The 27,582-nt window shown below is 40.2% G+C and overlaps 1 long non-coding RNA gene across 1 annotated transcript in view; it reads left to right on the top strand.

Moving 5' to 3' along the window:
- The first annotated feature begins 7,282 nt into the window (after positions 1 to 7,282).
- Positions 7,283 to 27,582, top strand: part of LOC131103126 (uncharacterized) — a 72,324-nt gene continuing 52,024 nt past the window's right edge. The window contains exon 1 of the long non-coding RNA XR_009119562.1: positions 7,283 to 7,753. This is a non-coding gene — a long non-coding RNA (uncharacterized LOC131103126). The remainder of the gene's footprint in view (positions 7,754 to 27,582) is intronic.

Here is a 27,582-nt window from a genome sequence, read left to right as displayed (position 1 = left end):
CTAGCATACATGTTGTTGGAATAATTTTATTTAGTTTTATTGTGTGCGAGATTCATTGTTGTACTGGACACCCCTAGTCTACTCTATTGGGTAATAGGTGTGTAAAGGTAACTATAGGGGTGTTATTTCATGTTTAGAGGTCTCTAATAATGTTGAAAAGTGTATTTAGAAGGTTGTTAACAGGTTTTCTACGCTGAAATTAATCAGCTAATTTCAAATGTTATATTGAAAAAAAAATTAAAATAAATTATTTCTTATTATTTATATTACTTATTATATTTTATATAATTGTTTATTTATTATTTATTAATATTTATAATATATTTAATAATTAATTTACATTTATTATTATAATGTTATGATTATATTAGAAAGGCAGGAAGTGAACAAATGTAACAGTTACTGATTATAAAAGAACCAGATGGACGGGTAGGATTTAATAAGCTTTGCTTCTTCCTACTCCTTTTGGACATGTGGAACTGTGAACTGATTATGTGATGCATTCAATTGTAATCTGATGCATGTTCAAATGAAATAAAAACCATTACCATGTATAAAATCAGCACATTTTTCCCCATATGTAGCTACCTGGTGAGACCCAGAAAGGTGCACTGTATTCTGGCACACACTCCGAGCAGCCGGTGTGGTCTCTGATCTGTTTTTTTTTCCCCTAATAATGGAACATTTGGTACAACCAGAATGAAAAATGTCTTTCTCTCAAAAGTGTGAACAGCACAGGCAGTGGAAAAAAGTAGCGTTTGATTTGCCCACCCGAACTCTACGGGTGACATTAAGTAATAATTGTGCACCCGTAATGTACAGTATTATAATTTCAATTTTGGCTGATGCATACACTTTTATTTGTAACAATTTTGCTATAATTTTTATTATTATCATCACCAAAATAAAGTAGATTGATAGCTGCTTTTTTTTGCAGATGATGGCAACAAACCACATGGAGTCATGAGTACATTATGATCTTAATCTGTACATACAATTATGTATGTGAATACTGTGAATACTAGGTACAATATGCAATTACATTTACACACATTTGTGTGCATTTCTGTGCTCCCCCCAGTGATTGGCACCTTTGCGTGTAAAAAGGCAGAGCTGTCGGGATTCATCCCCGGGGCGCTTTGCGGTCAGCATAATATGCCTGCTATAAATAATTTGACTATGTCATGTCATGTGCGAGCAAAGCGAGAGTGGGGATACACTTTCAAGCGGGCGCAGGGCTTCCTCTCGTGTGAGCGTCTGCAGTCGGAGTGCGACGTACAATAGAGAGCATTGTTCTATAGCGGCAGGCCTCTGCATGCCCACACACACACACACACACACACACACAGTTGTACCTGAACACAGAGACAGGTGTATTTCTTCCAGTCACGCATAGCCTAAACACACATACACACAGTACACGCTATATTCAGTATCCACCATACTTCCACAAAAGATGTGGTGTATTTCCATCATGATACACAAGCAGCACCCACAAGGTGTGTTTGCCCAAATAAATTCCCTTTTAATCCCCGGCATAAAGATTATACGTGAGTCACGGTCGTATTCATTGTGAGTCACACGTTGATATTTCATTGTTGCTTTTTTTTTTCCACCCTCATTTTCCTCTTGTGGACTCAGTGACAAACCCCAGTAACAGAAACAACCAAATTTGCATGATACCTTATATCAGGGGTCTCAAACACGCGGCCCGCGGGCCAAATCTGGCCCGCAGGACACTAGTTTGAGGCCCCCACCTTGATATGAAAGTTTAATGCTAGTGCGTCCCGCACAAGTTTGATATTGGTTGCAGTATGGTATCATGTACCCAGAAAAAAATATTACGTTTTCTATTGATTCTGCCTAGTAACAAATCTTGGAGATAACATGTGACGTGACCAGGAACTATTGCTAAACTTAGAACGGAACAAAATGTTCTGGACCCCCTGCTTCCATTTTATGTGTTGTATTGTGCTGCTGCAGATGTCCTTGTTTATCAACAGCGCCTCTGCTGGTTGCAGCAAGTAGTGCGTCAATGGAATCTTGATCATGTTATTGCAAATATGTCTTTTTTTTACTTTTCTTTTCTAGGGACAGTAAAGTAGCCTGCTAAATTGGCGTTTTTTGTCTCGATTATTGTGTAGTACAGGGGTCTCAAACACGCGGCCCGCGGGCCAAATGTGGCCCGCAGGACACTAGTTTGAGGCCCCCCGCCTTGATATGAAAGTTTAATGTTAGTGCGGCCCGCGCAAGTTTGATATGGATGCTGTATGGTATCATGTACCCAGAACAAAAAATATTATGTTTGATTAATGTTCATGTTAAAGGTTAAATAACTGTTAATAGTTATCCTCCCTATCCGTGTGGAAGTGGTAAGTTTTTGGCTATTTGGGGGTATATGGGGGTACCGTGGACCGAGAGGCGGGGTACACCCTGGACTGGTCGCCGGCCAATCACAGGGCACATATAGACAAACAACCATTCACACTCACATTCATACCTATGGATAATTTGGAGTCGCTAATTATCCTAGCATGTTTTTGGAATGTGGGAGGAAACCGGAGTACCCGGATGGGGAGAACATGCAAACTCCACACAGACATGGCCGAGGGTGGAATTGAACTCGGGTCTCCTAGCTGTGAGGTCTCCGTGCTAACCACTCGACCACCATAACAAAGTTGATATTAATAATAGGCTTTTCCACCTATATCACAAAATTGAGATGCAATACTATATTGGGTAATAGATGTGTAAAGGTGACTATAGGGGTGTTATTTTATGTCTAGAGGGCTCTAATAATGTTAAAAAGTGTATTTAGAAGTTAGTAAACATGTTTCCATGCTTAAATTAATCAGCTAATTTCAAATGTTATATTAAAAAATATTTAAAATAAATAAATAACTTTTTATTCATTCATTCATTCATTCATTCATTTTCTACCGCTTTTTCCTCACTTTTTATATTTTATATAATTATTTATTTATTATTTATTAATATTTATAAGGTTTTCTACACTCCAACTATGAAAATATTTCATTTGTAAGTAAAGAATCCTACATTTATCACGGTTGGGTGTGGAACCAATTAACCGCCATGAACAACGGATGAGTTATCAATGCGTGCAGAGCAGCAAGATGTTTCTCCATGAGCTACTTCCCAAAGCAAACTAACGTGGCTACAAGAATGCTAATCTTGGGGGGGCTTCAATTTGAGGTGAGGCATTTATTTGTTCAGACGTGGTGTACCCTGGAATTGAATGCGGTCTTTAAACTACGAGCCTCCAATAACGAGGATGGTTTTCATTCATTTGGTTTCCCTAAATTGGGATAGCATGAAAACACTTTACGGAGAAGGGGCCTCAGTTTGACTTGAAGTCTCACCCAAGAATGTAAATAAGTGACGGACGTCCGCACACGAGTTCACCTCATGACGAGGACACAAATTTAATATCGACTGACCTCCGCAACCGTCCAGCGACATGGAGGCGAGGACAAAGGCGTCAGTCATATCTTTTGGATCCGTGTGCAATCATAAGACTAGAGGACATTCATTACCCGCACAGAGAGGGGGGGCTTCAGAGCAAAAGCTCTTGTGTTCAACTGTTTGGATGTCCTATCCTCTTGTATCTCTTTGACTACCTCCAGCACAAGCACTCCATTCAACCACAGTGGGAACAAATGTTTCCTTATGCGGAGTCCGAGTTTACCCCAGCTCCATCAACAGGATGCCCATGAGATGGAGACCAGCTTATAAAATACAGCGGTATGCAAAACGACAAACGACGAGGATGTAGTTATTTCACCATCCTTTGCCTATGATATTTTTCCTGGCCTACCACTTCTGGTGGATCTAAGACCTGGAGATCTTAGCTTTTTATAGCCTTCGTGTAAACCAGGAACAATATTCATCTGACAGCTATTTTGAGGACCCCCATGTTGCCCGTCTCCACAGGAGATTCAACCGTCCACCTTAAATACCTTCCATTACTTGCAGCTATCTATGAAATTCAAGGCTTAATTAGCTCACAAAACCCATTTTGTGTTCCAATTAACCAGTAATGGTTGGTATTCAAAACAACAAAATGACTAACTTCGGTACCTGAGGTTCTATTCCAGCTTGTAAAGCCACTTCCTCCAATAAAAGTAAAAAAATAGCCCCATTTGGGCTGCACGGTGGTGAAGTGGTTAGCACACAGGCTTAACTGAGTTCAATTCCACCCTCAGCCATGTCTGTGTGAAGTTTGCATGTTCTCCCCGTGCATGTGTGGGTTTTTTCCGGTTTCCTCCCACATTCCAAAAACATGCTAGGTTAATTAGCGACTCCAAATTGTCCATAGGTATGAATGTGAGTGTGAATGGTTGTTTGTCTATATGTGCCCTGTGATTGGCTGGCCACCCGTCCAGGGTGTACCCCGCCTCTCGTCCCGAAGACAGCCGGGATAGGCTCCAGCACCCCCCGCGACCCATCGTGAGGAAAAAGCAGTAGAAAATGAATGAATGAATGAACATTAGAGACCTCCACACATAAAGTAACACCCCTATATAATCACATTTACGCCCTTTTACACAATATAGTAGAAATAGTTAAAATAAGAAAGTTTGGCCTGCACGGTGGGGAAGTGGTTAGCACGCATGCCTCACAGCTAGGAGACCCGAGTTCAATTCCACCCTCAGCCATCTCTGTGTGGAGTTTGCATGTTCTCCCTGTGCATGTGTGGGTTTTTTCCGGGTACTCCGGTTTCCTCCCACATTCCAAAAACATGCTAGGTTAATTGGCGACTCCAAATTGTCCATAGGTATGAATGTGAGTGTGAATGGTTGTTTGTCTATATGTGATTGGCTGGCGACCAGTCCAGGATGTACCCCGCCTCTCACCCAAAGACAGCTGGGATTGGCTCCAGCACCCTCGTGAGGATAAGCGGTACAAAATGAATGAATGAACTTTGTTATGTAAATATATTTATAGAATACTCAACAGCCACAAATGGACCCCAATAGTAATAAACTATTGGCAGATGCCCTTTGGGGTGCATTGTGGTCGTCTATGACCATAGGAGGTGCGAAATGATCCCTATTCTGTGAATATAAGACACTTACCTGCATTTACTCACATGTTTACTGATGCTAACCGATACAGAATCTGCTGACTCGGTTGTTTACATTCATCGATACTAATTTGATTAACGTTTGAGTTTAATGACATCCGTGTTAAAATGTGTAGTACTTCTTACTTTCCTTTTTTTTCTTGACCCCCCCCCCCCCTTCCCCTTAAGATGAAAAAAAAAAAAACTCTTCACAGAGCGGCGGTGGCTTAGGAATGTGAGCCAGGAATGCTGTTCAGTTACTATAAAGGGGGTTGCTGATCACTGAAAACAATGTCTTTGTGTTTTCATCCCAGCCTCTTGTCACGCAATGCTCTGCTCGCAAACCAACCAGCAACTTTTCAAGCCGGGCCGGCACACAAGAAAGGCGTCGATTACCTGCGACTGACAGAATCGCGTGCGGCTCAGGTACTCCTGGAGCGCGGCCAGATGCGGAGCATGCGGAAAAAAGCGGAATGGAGCTAAGGTCAGGGAATAACTTCAAGGTGATTTTACCCTGGGAAGCTAATACATAGCAAACATACACTGACCAGTCACATGATCAGGCACACCTACACATATAATACACACAGCCATCTTCCGGTGGTACCCCCCCAATCTAGAAGTCTTCAGTCCGCTCCCGGGAATACCGGTCCTTGTTTTGAGGCACAGAGGGAGCCTGTGATCCCTCAAATACTGTACAAGCAAGCCCGGAGGCGTAAGGACATGAAAGTGCAGTAAGACAAAGTACAAGAGATTCATTCATGGGAAGGTGATTCAAGGCACCAACTTATCTTGCATCAGCGCAACAGATGATCATCGTTACTCACTCGCACTGCTCACACGCAAGCCGCCTTCACGCTTGACACCCGATGAGTGACAAACAAATTGACCGCCATGATTCATGACATAATGACACACTTGGGTGTGAAGGCGAATAGCTTAGCCTCTATTTATGTACAAATGTATACAAATAAAATTATTATTTTTTAATAATTCAAAAGGACTACATTTCACATAGTATTTCACATACTTTTTATTTTGGATAAAAAAAATAACTGGAATGCACGGTGGATGAGTGGTTAGCGTCCAGGCTGTACCCCGCCTCTTGCCCCAAGACAGCTGGGATAGGCTCCAGCACCCCCCACGACCCTCGTGAGGAAAAAGCAGTAGAAAATGAATGAATGAATGAACATTAGAGACCTCCACACTTAAAGTAACACCCCTATATAATCACCTTTACGCTCTTTTACCCAATATAATAGGAATTGTTCAAATAAGAAAGTTTGGGCTGCACGGTGGGTGAGTGGTTAGTGCACATGCTTCACAGCTAGGAGACTCGAGTTCAATTCCACCCTCTGCCATCTCTGTGTGGAATTTGCATTTTCTCCCCATGCATGCGTGGGTTTATTTCCATTTACTCCGTTTTCCTCCCACATTCCAAAAACATGCTAGGCTAATTAATGACTCCAAATTGTCCACAGGTATGAATGTGAGTGTGAATGGTTGTTTGTCTATATGTGCCCTGTGATTGGCTGGCGATCGGTCCAGCGTACCCCCACAACCCATTTCATTAAAATGTAAAATAATTTACTATTTAATGATTTATTTCCTATTTTTATTGTGTATTAGCATATATTAGCATATAGAAAATATATTGGCCTTTATTTAATGAACTGACATAAATTCTAAATAAAATAAAAGTAATATTTTGCATGTTTTGTTTCATTAAAGTTAGAATAAAAAATAGAATGCTTTCAAATAAGTATTGCATTTGTTCTAATTGTTTTTATCTAATTTGAAATATTCAGTTTTTTTATTTTATTTTATAGTTTTTTTTTCGAAAAGTGCTAAGTACACATTATTTAATAATAATACTCATATTATTATTTATTTATTTATTTTATTGTTTATTAATACTCATTGTTTTTAATTCTGTTCTAATTGTTAATTTTTAAATTTTTAATTTAATTTTATTTATCTTTTTCAAAAAGTGATGAAAAAATATGCTTTTTACACAAATATAACATTCCACTTTTCGTTCAATATAAATTATAAATAAAAAAAACATCACCCTTTCTACGCTATCGCACTTTGTCGGCTTTAAACTCCATTTCCCGTGATGCCTTTCTGTGCTGACGTCATGACATAGCAGCACGTGCTGTGCTGCTGTGCTCTAACTATGGCTCAGTGCGGCTCAGACGCTGGACGAAGGAGGCTCGTCAAGGAAAACCAGCTGAACTTCCATCGCTGCTCTGGATCTTACTGGAGAACTCCTTAAAGTCCCTTCTGGAATTTTATTACTGGAATTACGAATTTGGATGAATTATTCACGAGAGATATTAGTGCGTGCACACGGGTGAAGGATTACAAACAACAACATTGCGATGAATGTTTACGTTGTAAACAAAAGTGGATCATGATGGCAACATGTGAAGGATTTAACATAACCGCTGGGGATCATTTTGTGGAATATAAAGGAGTACTAACCTCTTTTAAGTCCAGCATGGAGTCCGCTGGACCTCAGCGGACATGTGGGACTCCCTTGGGATACTCCTTCCTTATTCTACATGAATATTGTCGTGGATGGGATTGAATACAAGGAATGGAATCTTGGAATATCTTGGAATATTTAGGTGGATTGACTTCACGGAGCATCTCCTGATCATGCAGGTATGTCAGATTTATTTAAGATGTTTGTGTTGCACATTATTTCAAATTTGGGACTCCAGTAGACTAATAATGCATCCATGTGGCCGGGTACTGTTTGCCAGGGGGGGTCAAAGGGGGGTACAGGTGTATTCCCAAAATGCCAAGGGTACAAAATCAGTTTTTTTTTTGGAGGGTGTCACCTCCATTGACTAACAATTGTGCCCCTAAATCAGCCTTTTTAGGTGGTCTCTGATCAGTATAAGAATTCTTGATGCCAGTCAGAATGTTTATTATGGCATTATGTGATGTGTTTTGGAATTTTAGGAATTTCCGATGAATTAAGGTTCTATATAGACTATAATACCCGCTCACATTCCGGACTCTCCAGATTGGGAAAAGATGTTCCCATCCGGTCTTGACACCACCGGCTACCATCCGTTCATTTAGTTAGACTTGAAAGAAATGCTTTAAACTTGACTGCATCCTTTGTGTGACCCCCCACCCCCCTCTTTCCCGTGCACCCATGCACCTTACACCTGCACTTGTTGGCTCCGAGAGCCCCCCCCCCCCCACTTACCCACCCTGTGCCACACAGTGACTCCATTCAGTCACCCAACTAATATTTGATGGAGTCATAACATAAACAATCACCCTGAAAGACGTCATGAGCTTATCTTGTGTGAGTGAGTGACAGGAAGAAAAGCTCTGATTCTCTTTGGGAGAATGTAAAAAAAAAATCTATTTTTCAAGATTTGCCTCAGTACGGAAACACTTGATTTTGTTCAAATTGGGACAAATTGTTAACCAGATTTTCATTTTGGGAAAATGAACGCTCAATACTCGGGGGTAAAATCGGGCTGAGGAAATTGTGATGTCATAGCGATAAAAGGCTCAGATGAGGTGAAATTACCTGTGCGGTAGAGCAAATCAAGCGCTCTTTTTTGACTTCCATTGAGTTCACTTTTAAACAAACATTCACTTTAAGTGGAAGAACGTACCAAATACGTAAAAATATTAAATAATAAAAATAACAAAAAAAAACATCCAGAACACAAAATACCACCTGAAGCATTTGAAAAGTGCAAAATTTTCACCAGAAACCTTTGTGGAATCACATCAGCTGTTCAGAGCATGTACCCGAATACAGTGCACCTTGCTGGGCCACAGCAGGTGGCTCTCTGCCCCTGTTCTCTGGTTCTCTTATTAGTAGTGATGTTGTTGGACAGTTGGCCAAATCCAAATTTAATCAAGTCGTTCATACCTCCCAGGTGTGCAAAAACTACACTTAAATATAAATAAAATAAGTAGATATTAAAACGTTATCGATCTCGAGAAGCAGAAAGTTATCGATATTGTCGCTGTGACTCTACCTCAACACAAGTCATCGTCAGACCTCTGCAAGAAAGACTTGTTTATTGTCAAGGTTGAGGGACAGAGCGCCACTCTATGTCCATCATACAGCAAACACACACACACACACACACACACGCTCCATCCCCAAACAAGACTCCCATTCTCCGCTGAAGAGGGACCCTCTGTCTAATGCCAAGTGACTCTCATGGCCAGCATTGGCGGTGGGACACTTGCCTTCACAAAAGGAGCTGAAGTGTCAGATAAACTCGGTCAGACCATAACCCCCCCCACCACCACCACACACACACATAAGCAACCCCTCCCCAAGCCTTCAAACACACAAGAATTCCTTTATCTGGCACCCTGGGAGGCGGACAAAGACAGACTTTGTGTCAACGAGCAAGGAAGGCCTTGACTAAACACTACCAGCTCTTCTTCTTCTTCTTCTTCTTCTGCTTTTTGTGGTATGTGAGTGGACCACCGCTGCGCCACCAAACATCGACCCTTGGCTCATGTCGGCACCCTCCATGGAGAACCGTTACCGATGCCCTCAAAAGTAACACTTTTGTGTCACTTTTGGTACAGGAAGTTAGCTGATTATTCATCCTAATTAGTCACTTCTCATCCTCGACACTCCACAAGTAGACAACATGAGCCATGTTTACATGGCTTCCGAATGACATTTCCGAAAGTGATGGTATACATGGAAAGGAATATTCCAATCGCATGTCTACATGCGCCGCTATAATCAACCAGAATAGTCAATGGGGCATGCTCAGTAAAGCGTAAACACCAACATCACGTGATACCGACTTCCTCCAGTTTTTCTTTCACTTCTTGGAATAACTCCGTATTGCCGTTTTTTCCTTTGTCCAGTGTTGGAATTTAGTTTGAATAAAAAACAAACTTCCCGCAGCAGTACAGTGCCGATTTCTCGCCTCCATTTTTTAAAATCAAACGTCGTCTGGAGCTGCGTTTAAGTCATATCTCAGCATTCGCTGAAAGAACGCACCCGGGAACAGGAAAAGATAAAGTTCAATCTTGCTAATATTTTATAATTAAGAAGAATTATTTTCATTTTTAATAAAGCTGGACTTGTGAATGGCCTATAGAAGGGTTTAGATTCTGTTCCACAGATGGCGCTAATGCACACGAAAGCTGCTTGCCAACCGCCAATAAACAACAGAAGAAGAAAAACACCACGAAGAAGAACACAGTCTGACAACATTCCGATTGAGCGGGTACAAGATACCTCAATCGGATTGGGGAAAGGAATATTCCACCCCTGTGAATCCGATTATATATTCATTCGAATTGGCACTTTTCTTTCGGAATGAGGTGTATACAAAGGTTACATTCTTTCCGTTTCATGGAATTGGAATATTTGGGTCCATGTAAACGTGGCTATTGAGGTGAGCGTTTACAAACGGTGGTGGCAGAACGTTCCTCACGCTTTTCCAAAAAAAATGAACGGCTACAGTTTGCAAATTGGAGAAATTTTGTGTGAATTCTGCATGATGCATTCACTGACCTAAAAATGTATCTACCTGTAAGAAAATCAAGTATCTTTTACGCTAAAGTCATAGCCTCATTTGAATGCCTCCACTCCTGACCTCCATAGCAGCACCACAGCTGCTCAGAGCATGTGTCCGAATACAGTGCACCTTGCTGGGCTGCATCAGGTGCCTCTCTCCCCCTTGTACTCTGGTTCTCCTGATAGAAGTGATGTGGTATTAGTAATGTCTTGAAATTTGATCAGTACAAATCAACAGGTACAGTTTGTCACATACTAATCCAGGTATGCATAAAAAGTTAATTTTTGGATTTTTTCGGACATTTCTTGTCAAATATTAACACTGACGCTGGTCTTTTTTATTGTTTCTGCAGAATAATATGAACATTTTTGCGGTTCTCACAGGGGGTAAAAGGTAAACAGATGGTGTTACCTCAGTCAAGCGTGTGTTTATGAGGTCATATTTCATGTCCAAACCTTGGATCAAACTGAAGAACCAGACCTGAGAAGCAGGTGACCTGACTGTGAACCCCCCTGCCGTCATGACCGACTGCTCTCCCAAGCGCAGGAGAAGCGGTTACTCTTGCATTAATGACACCTTTTTATGTCTCGGAAGCGCCAGGCCTATTACTCCGTGGAGTCAACTGGCGGGAAAGTGTAACCCTTCATCATCGGTGTCACATGACCGTTTAGTGCAGGGATTCATGGCAAATGATCATAAGCCCCATTTGTCAGTTTTGGATTTAAAGTTGGTCCGAACAGGAGAACTGTCATTTATTAGTACGGAGCGAACAATGGGGAGCTTGTCTCCGGGGGTGGCGGGGGCCGGCAGGGGGCCCGAGGGGGGCCGGCGGAGCTTGTGGGGGGGGGGTTGGTCTGAGATTGGGCAGCAGCCTCTGACCAAGAACAAGCCCCCGTCTGATGGAGAGAACTGCTGACCCTTCCTGAGTAAAATGGTACCTTTGTTTTCCTATGTGTTTATGTGTGTGTGTGTGTGTGTGTGTGTGTGGGAGAAGGGAAAGCTGGGGCCCGCTGTGTAAAGTGTTTTTGTGATTTTTTTTTTTTCCCCCTCCTCATCTCACACGTGTGATTTTTCCTGGAGAGGTTCTCATTGCACTCATCTGGGAAGTAGCAACTAGCAAAGTATCGTAGGCGCCATCACCAGGTTAAGGTGGTGTCACGCTGCTTTGGGAATGAAGTAGGATGGCAGGCTCTGTGGAAAAGTGTCACGGAATGCAGCATCTTCCAGCTAGTCCGCTATTCCGTTTTGGGAGAGTGGTCCTGCAGAAATTGAGGAAGGATGATAGAGAGTGGAGAAGGGATGCTATTTTTTCTTTTTTGTTGTTGTTGTTGTCCATGTTTTAGTTATTTCTTTCCTGTTTCTCTTATTTTTACCACTATTTTTCACTATTTTGTTATATTAGTATTATTTATTATGTATTTTAATTTTTTTTGCTTTTTATTTTTATTGTTTATTAATGAAAATTTGGATGCATTAACAACAACATATAATTTTTTGTCATTTTTTATGTTTTAAATTGGAATGACTTTTACATTTGATTACATTTTTTAATATATTTTTCTCCATCTTTTACATTTCAATTTGACTCATTTTAAATATAACATTTTAGTTTTATTGTCATGTATTTTTATTTTTTATTTTAATTACATTTGATTCACTATAAATTTTACACTTAAATTTTTACAATTTGATAAATGTTAGTTATGATTTGTATAATTTTGCATTTAGATTTTTTTCTGTTTATTTTCATCCATTTGTTGTTTCATCCATATTTTAGTTATCGCTTCCGTGTTTCTCTTATTTTTCCCACTATTTTTTTTCACAATTTTATTATATTATTATTATTTATTACACATTTTTATAATCTGTTTAGCTTTTTATATTTACTGTTTTATTTATGAAAATTTGAATGCATTAAAATCATAACATATAATTTTTTTGTCATTTTTTATGTTTTAAATCGGAATGACTTAAATTTGATTAAAAAATATTTTTTACATTTAAATGTCTTTCCTCAGTTTTTATTTTTTTATATATATTTCTCCATCTTTTTACATTTCAATTTGACTAAATAAGTATTAAATTTCAGTATTATTGTCATGCATTTTTATTTTTTTTATCACATTTGATTTATTATAAATTTTACATTTTTCTTTTCATGCATTTACATTTTTTACATTTTCAAAAACGTTAAAAAAGTTATGATTTGTGTAATTTTAGATTTAGTTTTTTCTGTTTATTTTTATTTACATATTATGTCAGATGTTTATTATTTTGCTGTTATTATTTTTCTCTCTCTTGCATTTCTGGGATTTATTCGGTATTTAATTAATATTTATAAATGTTTAATTAATAATTTTCTGTTAAGTTTTTTTTCTGCGTGCCTGTGGAATGCAAATAGTGGGTTGTATGTGTCTCAGTGTCTCAGTCCTGTATTTAAGACTTGTGTATTATTGCAGTCATGGAGTCATTATCCAGGCCAAGCGTATACTACCACATCGCCAACTACTGGCCTGGCGTGTGTATTCCTACCATTTAGCATAAACATCCTCCCATTCTTTCCCAGTAAAGGTATCCTTAAATACCTTAAATTCCATCTCCTGTTTCCCATCACTTCTCTTCTTCTCCTCACATTTTGGAGGGAAAATCTCCCTCTTTTGTTTGACAAACATCACATTCCACCCAACCTGGGACCATATCTCGGCTTGGCTACCTTCGGGGCGTGGGTTGCCATGGTACCGCTGCTACATATTTAGAAAGTTCCACACACACACACACATCCTCATTCAGGAGGTCTTTTTCATTCCATCTGCTCTTTCACGCCTCTCCCCGCTTTCCTTCCCGTCCCGGCACAGAAGGATAAAGAAGACATTTTTGTTGTGAAGAGGAGCGTGAAATGTCCTGTGTGACTTGAGCAGACCACCAGGCCTGGAAGGAAACTGATTGATTCACTGATTAGTTGTTCATTTCCCCTATTAATCAATTAAATGCTTATTTCTGCACGCCATCGCCCGCCAAGTCTGACAACTTTCTGGCCCTTAGTTTAGAGTTCTCGCGCCCGTGCTCATATTTGGCCGGCGAGCTCGCAGCCGCTGACAGACTGACTGTGCAGTAATTGGCTGTCAAGGTCCCAGACAAGCGATAAGCCCTCATTATTCCGCCAAAGTGCCCCCAACCACCATGGAAATGACCGAAGCGTCTCCGCATGCCAGGCCGCTGTCGACAGGCCATTGCTCATTGTTACAAAGTGTCAAAACCACACTAATCCCACTCGGTAGACTTTAGCTGATTAGATTTGAGTGGATTAAAAGTATCTTAATGGCAGACTGAGGATGGACGGATGGTATTTTATGATATGACATCAAAACTTGTGTATTTTATAGCCGTTTAGATTGGAAAACTGCAGTCTTGCATTCGGTATTTATAATACTTTACCGCCCTCTTGTGGAAAATGCTAGTAATTGCCCAATAGCGGTTGATGAAGCTGCAGTTCTTGTAGTGGCCACTACAGCTGCATATCGCTATTTATTTATTATTATTTGACTTGCGCGGATTCCGATCCACACTTGACCCAATAAAAAAGATAAAATACATGTTATTGTTATAAATATACACACACGAGTATATAACATAATATAACACAATTAAGTAAATAGAAATACAAAAATTAAATAGAAATACATATATAATGATATATACATTATATATATATATACGTATATACATACATAATATCATAAAAAAATATAATAATATAATATATAATAATATATGATATATATATATAATAATATATTGTTATTAATAATATTAATATATTATTATATAATATATATGCATATGTATATAAAACATAATATAACAAAATTAAGTATTTAAATAGAAATACAAAAATTAAATAGAAATACATTCATGATAATATATAGATATATACATGTATAATATATAAAATAATAATAATATATAATGTAATATATATATAATATGAAGTAATATAATATATACAATATATATATATACACATAACATAACAAAATTAAGTATTTAAATAAAAATACAAAAATTATATAGAAATACATATATAATATATAATAATATAATATAATATTTATATATATATATATATATATATATATCGCTATATATAATACCAGAATGGGAATATTCATAATGGGAATATTCATAATTAATTCTTACCAAAAAAATTGTACAATATAATTTGACCAATATTTACATTTATATGTTTATGATTTAATTTATTCTCACCACAGTTGCAAGAAAAAAACCTACCTTCATGTCGCCGCTGGAGGCCACAATTTAGCCTCTTTCTGAATCAGACACTCCTGATCGCGAATACACAACATAATAGAAATGAATGCTGATAGGCGGCTATTATATTGTTCATAACATGTCATTATAGCAATAAACATGTTATCATTATTCAACTTAATGCTGCAAAGGAAATGAACCTTACCTAGATCGTTAACTTTGCCAAACTCAAGCCCAAACTCGGGCAAGAATTGTGAAAGAACCTTGTGTTCTTAACATAATAGCATTTTAACCTTGTTTTCATGACGTTGTGTAATTCACCAGATCGAAAAGTGATCAATCTGGAAAAACCTGAATGAATACGACAGTTTACTTAATAAATTACTGTACTTTTAAAAGCTACTTCGATAATGGACGAGGTACTGTACTGAGCAATTTACCTGTCATTCCGGGTGTGGCTCATATAAATTCCACAGCGGACGAAGCGTGTCATTGCAAAGTTTGGCCGCTAGATGGCAATGTGGCAACACCGAAGTGTTGTCCTTTGGCAGTGGGAAGGGAGGCTGTGTGCCCGCACTGCAAAGCAGATTAACATTATGATCTCCTTATTGCCCCTCATTCTCACTCTCCTTTTCTTTGAAGATAAACCTTTCTTCTGTGTGTTCCGACATTGATAAGCCAATAAACCTGATGACATTTGACAAAATGGCAGTCATGAGAGGTCTTTTAATTGCCGAAACTTGGCGTTTTTGGCCCTCTTATTGGCTTCCTGTGTGTTAAATTCCAACCTGAACAAGTGCAGCCGATGAATGATGGCCAAGGTAGAGGTCACATGACTAAAGGTGGGGCTTTTTTCCAGTGTGGTGTGTTTTAACTTCCCACAAGTAATCAGGTGTTTATTTCTATGATTTATTTAAGCAAGTTTCTTTGGTACAAATAGCGTTAATACTTCCAAATACTAGCTAGTCACACTTGTAGTACTCTGTAGTACAATGCATGCCAAAGTCTTCTTGCACGTAGAGTTTCCTCTTATCATGCCGCTCCATTTGTCTTATCGCAGCTTGTAAGCCGTTCTCTACCTGGCCTTTATTTCCTGTTTATTCCCAGTCAATGTGCAATCATTCATGTCGACAAGCCACAACACAGCAGACGCTTGCAACACAGCCCAGGCCGCCTTCTCTCCACCTCCAACTAATAATCCAAAAAAGGCGTCTGCAGCGTTTCACTGTTAGCATGCTGGAACTGGACCACATGTGTCCCAACCTGGTCAGGCTAGGATTTTATGGATCCTTAAAGGAAGTCTGTTTGGAAACATGGGAGGTCTGCTATTTCAACTTTAAAATACTAGCTTTGCACACTTATATTTACTTACTTTTTTTTAATAGATTTTTGCTTAATTCATTCATTTTCTATCACTTATCCTCACAAGACGGGGTACACCCTGGATTGGTGGCCAGCCAATCACAGGGCACATATAGACAAACAACCATTCACACTCACATTCATACCTATGGACAATTTGGAGTCACCAATTAACCTAGCATGTTTTTGGAATGTGGGACGAAAACACACGCATGCACGGGGAGAACATGCAAACTCCACACAGAGATGGCAGAGGGTGGAATCAAACTCCGGTTTCCCAGCTGCGCGCTAACCACTTGCTCGCCGTGCAGCCCGCCGTCTAAAAATAACAGAGAACAAACACATGAGCAAATACAGAAAATCACCATATAGGAAAAAAGTAAAAATATGAAGAGAAAAAATATCTAACAAGAATATTTGTAATATTAACAATTTGAAATATTGTTAATATTAAAATAAATATATATATAATTATTAAATAAAAAATATATAAATATAAATAAGTTGAAATATTCAACAAAAAATTATTTTTAAGTTGTATTATTAGGAGGAAACAAAGAAAACTCAGTAATTCTCAGAGAAGAAAGTCAAAATATTCTAGGAATAAAGTCATAATTCTGAGAAGAACATCGGAAAAAATTAAGGTGCACAGTATGTCCAAATATTTTAAAAAAATTAATAAGAAGAAAAGATTTACAAGAATAACATTATAATATTATGAGGAAAGCAGATAATTAATGTTTTGTTAACTTATTTTAGTAGCATAGAGTTGAAATATTGAAGAAATCTTAAATAGTAATTTTTTGGAAAATTAGGTTGGGTATTATATGACTAGAGTCCTAATATTACAAAAAAATATTTACAAGTTTTCTTTTTGAAAAAAAAGTAAAATATTTAGAAAAAAAAGAAACCCACGCAAACCCCACAGAAAACCCACACATGCAAGGGGTAAAACATGCAAACTCCACACAGAGATGACCGCGGGTGGAATCGAACTCGGGTCTCCTTGCTGTGTGGCCTGCACGCTAAACACTCAGCTGTATTGTTTACATGATATTTAAAAACAAACACTTTTAATGAGTTTTTATGTCACCCTATAGTAATTAAATGACATTACATTAAAGCTGCAGGGCTCTAGTTACTCTAGTTCGAATCCGAGGAAGGGGTTGTGGACAAATTGTGGACATTCTCCTGTTTTAAGGGCACTTTCTCCAGCAGACATCTGCAGCTGTGTGTTGCAGAAAAGTCGCCCAGAAACACGAAAAAGTAAAGCACCCCCATATCGAGAGTGGACTCGGTACTGAAGTCCAGATCAGCGATTCTGGTCTACAGCAGGGGAATATTTTGGGACTTGGATTTCAAAGTTCTTGACGTCCGACATGATGGCGTTATTAATCGTGTTCTCTGATTTTTGAAAGCCAAATGCATGTGACTTTTACTTCCTGGAGTTCTTTAATCATCTATAGAAGGACTTTAATGAAATAATGTCAACATTATCCTACGGCGAAACCTCATTTCCTTTCGTTTATGATCAACTTGTCTTTATTTTGTTTACTCGCGTGAGACAGTGCAAAGTAAAATCCCTATCCTACTTTAATTTTCCCTTTCCCCCCAACCCCACTCACTTTCCCTCGGCTTTTCCCGTCCCACTGAGTGGTGTTGGAAGGAGCTCCAGGGGCAGCATTCATTTAGGAGTCCCGTATAAACAGGCATTAAAGGCAGCGTGGTCGTAATTAGCTGGAGACGCTCGCTGATTCGCCGCTGCGTAATGTTTATACGTTTATACCTCATCGGCGTTTTATTGCCCTGCGAGGTACGTCGTTCTATGCATCTTGACGTATATGGCACAGGAATTTTTATACTAAAAGAACAAGAAGAAGAAGCCCTTTTTTCAAAAATATATAAATTCATATATAATACTGTTTTGTGGTTGCGTATGACGTATTATTTGCCAAAAAAATGCATATTTAAATTTTTTTTGCCTAAATGAAGCAATACTTATACGCTGGTATTGTACGCACACATAACAATAAACAACTTCCTGTTTCCTGCATCGTCCTCCCTGAATACGGCATTCACATAATGAGGCGTTCAAGCACCAAGTATGCACCCATGGGAAAATCTGCTGAAATGAATGCAACCTCAACCTGAAGAAAGTACAGAAATGGCTCCTCCTCCAGAGACAATGAAGGGGAGACTCACATGCCCTGACACCCATTTTTATTTGAATCAGGTGATAAGCATATGGAGGACTTCTACTTGAGGGATTTTGTTCAAATCAGATGACAAAAACTTTGAATAAAGATAATTGCATTCAGTGGAAGGACTTATTCTATACTGGTCACTAGGTACCAGTCGTGGCCCCTTTAAGGGGCATACATTTTTTTCGTGCCCCCCCTCTCGATTTGAAATACTAGAGAGTCAAGAGTCAAATTGCATGTTGAGTACTATAAAATTGTACATGTTGGTAGGTCTGCATTGACAGCCTCTCGTGCCCCTTCCACTGACTGTCCACCACGTCCGCCCCCAAGGGGGTCCGCCCCACTATTTAAAAAAACACTGATTTCCAGCAACACATGAGTCGTTATTCATGTCTTGTATTCATTCATGCATTCATTTTCTATGCTGCGTGTGCCCACTAAGGTCGCGTGGGGGGGGGGGTGCTGGAGCCTAAATTAGAGCCTTATTAGAGCCCTGTAGGCATGACAAAACTCGACTATAGTCGCATTTATACTTTTTATTTACAACATATTGCGCAACTGCAGGGTCTTGAGACACATGCTAACTAGAGAGCTAGCGACCTAAACGGTAGCCTTCAAGTTATTTCCTTTAAACTTAAATAGCCCAAAACCTACCACTTCCACACGGATAGGGAGGATAACTATTAACAGTTATTTAACCTTTAACATGAACATTAATCAAACGTAATCATTTTTTCTGGGTACATGATACCATACAGCATCCATATCAAACTTGCGCGGGCCGCACTAACATTAAACATTTGGCCCGCGGGCCGCGTGTTTGAGACCCCTGCTGTACAATATCTGTCGTAGGTGGACAAGGTGTGACTCCGGGTCACGATGTGGAACGGAGATTCAAAATCGGGATTATATGACTGCCAGTGTGGGAGAAGCAGAACATGTGTAGAGTTGATCCTTTCGTATTTGACATGAGTGACACCCGTCACTAATAGGACTATAGTCACATTTATACTTTTTTTTATTTACAACATATTGCGCAACTGCAGGGTCTTGAGATTTCCTTTAAACTTAAATAGCCAAAAACTTACCACTTCCACACGGATAGGGAGGATAACTAACAGTTATTTAACCTTTAACATGAACATTAATCAAACGTAATAAATTTCATCAGCATCCATATCAAATTTGCGCGGGCCGCACTAACATTAAACTTTCATATCAAGACGGGGGCCTCAAAATAGTGTCCTGCGGGCCATGTGTTTGAGACCCCTGATTTAGAGTCACTAATTAACTTTGTAAATTGCATTCACTGGAAGGACTTTTTCTCACATTCTAAAAGCGCAATTAATCCCCGCCCCCTTCTCCGTCGCCCGTCTTGCAGTACAGTAACGCGGTGACATTTGGCCCTGTCACAAAGGACCTCCAAGCGCCATAAAAACACCTGACCATGTCTGGGTTTCTGCAGCCGGGGCCCATTAAGCTGTAAAAGCGCTATTGTAAAAATTCTACATTGGACTGATATCGCCGAGGAGAACGTAGCAAAGATGAAAGCTCAGCTCGTACTTCCATAAACCTTCCATGGGCTGGGTTTTTCTTACCGGTAAACACACGGAGGAATTCTTTGAATTCTCACGCCCACGTTCCACCTTTGCTCCCCCTCAACCACCCGTCAATGGAATCGTTGGAGGAGCTGACGTCATCGCAGAGCTTTTTTCTGCGTGAAATAAAATAAAATTTGAACCTTGGACTGAGATAAGAAGAAGCTTTTGTGGTGTCCCTTACCTATCTATCTTCTGTGCTCGAACCCAGACTTGTCCATAAATAAACAGGGTCTCCATATCCTCAACTAGACCCGAGCCGTGTTTATATTCAGGTTATGTGCGTTGGAGGTAGTGGTCGGGGTCTGATGCGGGCCACTGGTCCTGCCTCGCGTGGTCCATCTCAGTTCAGGTGGAGTCAAGATGTGGGGGCCCGCCCGGTGCCAGCAGCGTGTCCCTAATGGGAGTCATGCGAGCTTAAAACAGACCAGTGGAACCCGTGTGTTGTTTCAATAGTAGAAATCAAACAACGTCCCACGCCGTCTCCGTTAAACAAAGTTAAACAAAGACGTCTCGCCGCTTTGTATATTTGGTGCTCTAGTTCTTCTCCTGACCTGGAAATAGAACGAAGAACGTCGCGAAAGTGCATGTTCTGCAGGATATCATGGAGCTTGCATCATATTTAAAAAAAATAAAAATAATAATAAGGATGGAAAAGTCACAAGACAGAAAGCAGAGGTTCTATTAAGTTTGTTTATATTCGCAGGAAGGAGTCTTCGTTTTCATTCGGCACCATTAAAACTAATGAACACGTATTAACCCCCCCACACCCCACCTCCCCCCACCACCACCACCACCACCACATTCCCCATTACAGCGCTCTGCAAAACATCCCTCCTTGCGCTGTTTGTTTGGCTTGTAGCTGATTGTTCAAACAGAGCAGTAAAAAAGCGGGTTGGGCCTGGGGTCTCGTAAACAGTCGGATCTGCGGTGAGGCCAGATTGGATGCCACCGTTTTCCACTTCTCTTTTTCGACAAGATATGTTGGCGCTTTACAGGCGGCCGTATGCTCTCATGTTTTGGAGGGCAGATTGATATCAGAAATATAAGATATTTAGATCTTGATATAGATGCATGATACTTATATACAGTATCTAATATGTGCACATAAGCAAATTGGACATGCATTTTAGTGGTAAATGAATAAATTAAGGCTGCACGGTGGAACAAGTGGTTAGCGCGCAGGCCTCACAGCTATGAGACCCGAGTTCAATTCCACCCTCAGCCATCTCTGGGGGGTTTTTCCGGGTACTCCGGTTTCCTCCCACATTCCAAAAACATGCTAGGTTAATTGGCAACTCCAAATTGTCCATAGGTATGAATGTGAGTGTGAATGGTTGTTTGTCTATATGTACCCTGTGATTGGCTGGCGACCACTCCAGGATGTACCCCGCCTTTCACAGCTGGGATAGGCTCCAGCACCCCCGTGACCCTCGTGAGGATAAGCGGTAGAAAATGAATGAATTTGCAATGGGGGGGGGGACAAAACAGCAATAATTCTATTACAACATTTTCCATACAAAGTACAAAAATGTGTCTCGCACACAATAAAACAAAAATAAAGTAAAATAATTCCAACAACATGCATGCTAGGTTAATTGGTGACTCCAAATTGTCCATAGGTATGAATGTGAGTGTGAATGGTTGTTTGTCTATATGTGCCCTGTGATTGGCTGGCCACCAGTCCAGGGTGTACCCCGCCTCTCGCCCTGAAGACAGCTGGGATAGGCTCCAGCACCCCCGAGACCCTTGTGAGGCTAAGCGGTAGAAAATGGTGAATGAATTAATTAATATATTAATAATTAATACATTAATAATTAATATACTATATTAATTATTAATATATTTAATAATATATTAACATGTATGTATAACATGTATATTTTTGGATAATGGGGGGGGGGGGGGGGCGTACCCAGAGAAAACCCAAACCCTTGTCTCCATTGTCCTGTGTGTCTTATTTTCTCTTATTATGTCTACTATATCGGGTAAAAGGGGTGTAAAGTTTACTATAGGGGTGTTATTTCATGTCTAGAGGGCTCTAATAATGCTATGACTATGACTATATTAGTTTTTTTTCTCTTTTCTTTTCTTGTGTTTTAATGCAACCAAACATGCATCCACGTCCATGTAAAGCCATTTATTTTGAACTTAGTCCGTATCGTATCTCCCACCCGTCAGGATTGTGACCACCTGTCCTTCCGTATTAGACTTCCAACACCACCAGGATCCGCTTGCTTGATGAGTTTATAATTGTTTGCCGAGCGCCAGGTGTCAGGCTGATGATGGCGATAACTGACAAACGCACCAGTATTTGTACGTGTGTGTGTGTGTGTGTGTGTGTACAGGTCACAATGGAAGGAACACTTGAAGTTTTTAAGGTGAATCTGCATGTGGAATTTCCCTTTCCTGTTACTTACTGAATCTCAGGTAGAAACTTGTTAATGAGAACTTGATCTTGGACGTGAACGATGCACTCCTGGACAGGAAGTGCATTGTATCTGTGCATGTGTGTGTGTGTGTGTGTGTGTGTGTGTGTGTGTGTAGGATAAGACCAGGCTGAAATGTGTCGATCTTAGCTGTTGTTTAGCATCAGTAATCTTGTATTCCAGTTCCAGCTGCATTCTAGTATGCTTAAATAACTGTAATTAGATATAGAACACAAAGCACCACACCTAGAAATTGAGGACAAATTATAAAAACTTGTGCTGGCAGGATATTTCACCCACGTCATTAACACAGCTGGCACTCTAGCACCTTCTACGTGTGTGTGTGTGTGTGTGTATAAGCGTGCTCATATGTCTTTAGATTATATCAGTCCCTCTTGTGCGTCGTCATTGGACAGTTTTACACTTAAGAGTTTGGAGATCTCACAATGTGTGCAACCTTCGTTTACAAGCTCGTTTGCACGTCATTGCATATTTTGGCAGCCGAGTTAACTAACAATGGAAAGAACAGATTGAGATTTGTATTAAAGCCTGTTTAGTCCTTTTTCTTTTTTCTTTTTTCTTTTTTTTACTTTATTTTTTCAATTGTTTTCTAAACAAAGCATCAACATTAATACAAATAAACTCAAAACGTTTACAGGTTAGTTATTCACATTCCTTGTCATGGTGCAATTTGAGTCATTTCCTTGGTTTCTGTCCGTGGACAGTGTCCATTTCATTTCCAATTTTCGGTAATGGTAATGGTTTTATTTCATTTGAACATGCATCAGATTACAATTGAATGCATCACATAATCAGTTCACAGTTCTACATGTCCAAAAGGAGTAGGAAGAAGCAAAGCTTATTAAATCCTACCCCTCCATCTGGTACTTTTACAATCAGTAACTGTTACATTTGTTCATTTCCTGCCTTTCTGATTTTAATTTAATTTAATACATTTTTTTTTGTCACGTACTAAAGTACGAGGTGATATGACCATACAATGACATCTCTGAGTGGAGTTTGCATGTTCTTTTTTTCCTTCTAATAATACAGTACTTCTTAAAAATACATTTTTGTTGAATATTTCAACTTATTTATATTTATTTTGTTTAATATATATATTATTTAATTATTTATGTATTCACATTTATTTATACATATATATTTAATTTAATATTAACAATATTTCAAATTGTTAATATTACAAATATTCTTGTTAGATATTTTTTTCTTAATATTTTAAATTGATGATTTTTCTATATTTGCTCATGTGTCTGTTATTTTTAGAAGGCTTCTTTTTAGAAGCCTCACGGCTAGGAGACCCGAGTTCAATCCCACCCTCGGCCATCTCTGTGTGGAGTTTGCATGTTCTCCCCGTGCATGCATGGGTTTTCTCCGGGTATTCCGGTTTCCTCCCACATTCCAAAAACATGCTAGGTTAATTGCCGACTCCAAATTGTCCATAGGTATGAATGTGAGTGTGAATGATTGTTTGTCTATATGTGCCCTGTGATTGGCTGGCCACCAGTCCAGGGTGTACCCTGCCTCTCTCCCCAAAGACAGCTGGGATAGACTCCAGCACCCCCTGCGACCCTCGTGAGGATAAGCGGTAGAAAATGAATGAATGAATGAATGAATGAACTGAAACCTCATCCCCAACCAATAAGAAGTCCAGTTACTTTTGGGTCACCTGGAACTACAACTTCTCTCATAGAGCATTTTTGGGTCAGGGACTTATGTTCCTACTGTGAGAACATTCCCACACGGTTTTCCCCTCTCTCTCTCTCTCTTGCTCTCTCTGTGTGTCCCGCTACAAGACGGAGCATGTTGGCTGTAAAGAAGTGAAGGGTATTGAGAGATTACATTTATTTTGAATTCCTTTCCCTTAATGTCGTAATTACCCTGCATCACCTCCAACACCAGCAGCAGTTTCAAGCACATCTGATGAGTTATGCTTTGCACACACAAAGCCTTTCATTCAACCTCAAGTCAACCTAGTCAAAAAAAAAAACAAAACACAAAGTTAAGGCACTGGTGAGCGTAGTTGGTGTCTACGTGTGTCGGATATAAACGGTTAATCATTTTCCACGTCATAAGCCGGGTCATTTGCGTCTAATCGCGGTAAGCAGATCAGAGGCTGCACATGTTTGCATGCGAGGTTTGGCCGTTTTTCGCCTTACGAAACCTTCATCTCGGATTGTGACGGCCAAAGACTCAAGTCGAGAACAGAGATTCTCCGACGGTGGGGCGCTGACCTGATTTCAGTGGGATTTATGCAACGGAGCGTCATTTATTAACACTCCTATAGGTGGCGACGACACTCTGTAGTGATGTTTAAACCTGAAGTCGTAGAAGAAGACCAACAATGTTGCTGTCTATTGTTGAGCAATTGTTCTCCGGTTTCCTCCCACATTCCAAAAACATGCTAGGTTAATTGTCTTCGGGCGAGAGGCGGGGTACACCCTGGACTGGTGGCCAGCCAATCACAGGGCACATATAGACAAACAACCATTCACACTCACATTCATACCTATGGACAATTTGGAGTCGCTAATTAACCTAGCATGTTTTTGGAATGTGGGAGGAAACCGGAGTACCCGGAAAAAACACACTCATGCAAAGGGAGAACATGCAAACTCGACACAGAGATGGCCGAGGGTGGAATTGAACTCGGGTTTCCTTGCTGTGAGGCCTGCGCGCGAACCACTTTTTCCACATTGTAAAAATAAGAGTGAAAAAACTAAAAAATTCAGCAAGTTAAAATATTAAGAGAAAAAATATCTAACAAGAATATTTGTAATATTTACAATTCGCATAAAGTTGAAATATTCAACAAAAAATGTATTTTAATTTGTATTATTAGGAGGAAACAAAGAAAACTCAGTAATTCTCAGAGAAGAAAGTCAAAATATTCTAGGAATAAAGTCATAATTCTGAGAAAAAATATCGAAAAAATTAAGGAGCATATGTCAAAATATTACAAAAATATTTTTTTAATAATAAGAAAAGTTTTACAAGAATATCATTATAATATTATGAGGAAAGCAGCTAATTAATGTTTTGTTATCTTATTTTAGTAGCATAGAGTTGAAATATTGAAGAAATCTTAAATAGTGATTTTTGGAAAATTAGGTTGGGTATTGTATGAATAAAGTCCTAATATTACAAAAAGAACATTTACAAGTTTTTTTGTAAAATATTTCCCAAAAAAGACAGTACTTATTTGATTATATATAATATATATATTTGAATATTTGAATATGAAAAAAGTGTGACTTATTGTCAGGAAAATACGGTATATAATTAGATTTTGCAGGTGTACCTAATAAAGTATTCCCAAATGTCCTGAACTCCTGTTTCCATGCTAGTGTTGAATTGATAAAATATCGTTAGCACAGCGTGGCTGTACGTCACATCGTGCAGCAGACGTGGTGTTATCGTCTTTCAGACTCAGTGGGAACATTTGAAATGTTTCACCTTCTGCCAGTGTTAGCACTCGTGCGCTGCAGAGTCACTGTGTGTGTTTACTGTGTGTGTTTTTTTTTTTTATCATGAAATCATTCCTCCTCTGCAACAACACTGTAAAAACCTGCTGCCTGCTGGGACAAGAATTCCTCCAAGTGCCAGACGCCGCAGTGCACAAACAAATGGCCTCTTGCAAGCTCTTGCAGAAGCAGCTCACCGTGCTGCTTTGTTTGTGACTTGGATCCTCGCAAACACGTTAATGGAGTTCTTAAAGAATACATGTATGGTTTTTTTGTTTTTGTTTTTTTACAAGCGCGGCACACTGTTAACGTGACCGAGCGTAACCTGTGGCGCTCGAAAGAAGATTGAGTCATCTTTCCGCTGTTCAGGGAGGGACGAGGAGGTCACCGGGAGTTCTCGCTAACAGGAGCGAGTTGAACTGACATCAACTTGGCTCTGAGGCAGAGGCAATTAAGACTCTTGCAACAGCCTGTAATTACAGCCTCACCCATGCGTCACCTATATATTCTCCCGCTCTGCACCCATTATCCTCTGTGCTGTGTAGCATGTTTCCACCGTGTGTGGTTGAATGTCAGGTCAGCACCGCACACCTGAAGTTAAAACCCCTCCAAAAAGTTCTGAGACTGAATCAACAGTGCTTGTGCTGGTGTAGAACGTAAGCTCTCTGCTGTGGCCAAGCAAGGTGTGCTGTATTCGAGCACATGTTCCGAGTAGCCCATGTGACGCCACGGAGGTCAGGAGAACCAGAGAATAGAGCCGGGGGAGTCCCTGGTGTGGCCCAGCAAGGTGCACTGTATTCGGGCACATGCTCCGAACATCCCTTGTGACGCCACAGAGGTCAGGAGAACCAAAGTATAGAGCCGGAAGAGCCACCTGGTTTGGACCAGCAGGGTGCACTGTATTCGAGCACATGTTCCGAGCAGCCCATGTGACGCCACGGAGGTCAGGAGAACCAAAGTATAGAGCCAGAAGAGCCGCCTGGTGTGGCCCAGCAAGGTTCGCTGTTTTCGGGCACATGTTCCGAGCAGCCCTTGTGACGCCACGGAGGTCAGGAGAACCAGAGAATAGAGCCGGAGGAGCCGCCTGGTGTGGCCCAGCAATGTGCACTGTATTCGGGCACATGTTCCGAACATCCCTTGTGATGCCACGGAGATCAGGAGAACCAGAGAATAGAGCCAGAAGAGCCGCCTGCTGTGGCCCAGCAAGGTGCACTGTATTCGGGCACATGTTCCGAACATCCTTTGTGATGCCACGGAGATCAGGAGAACCAGAGAATAGAGCCACAAAAGCCGCCTGGTGTGGCCCAGCAAGGTTCACTCTATTCGGGCACATGTTCCGAACATCCCTTGTGACGGCACGGAGGTCAGGAGAACCAGAGTATAGAGCCAGAAGAGCCGCCTGGTGTGGCCCAGCAAGGTTCACTGTTTTCGGGTACATGTTCCGAGCAGCCCTTGTGACGTCACGGAGGTCAGGAGAACCAGAGAATAGAGCCGGAGGAGCCGCCTGGTGTGGCCCAGCAAGGTGTACTGTATTCGGGCACATGTTCAGAGCAGCCGGTGTGACTCCACAAAGGTCAGGAGAACCAGAGTATAGAGCCAGAAGATCCGCCTGGTGTGG

Source organism: Doryrhamphus excisus, chromosome 15, assembly GCF_030265055.1.
Source record: "Doryrhamphus excisus isolate RoL2022-K1 chromosome 15, RoL_Dexc_1.0, whole genome shotgun sequence".
NCBI lineage: Eukaryota > Metazoa > Chordata > Actinopteri > Syngnathiformes > Syngnathidae > Doryrhamphus > Doryrhamphus excisus.
The sequence above is the reverse complement of the archived record's forward strand: the minus strand, read 5'-3'. Positions and strand labels throughout refer to the sequence as shown.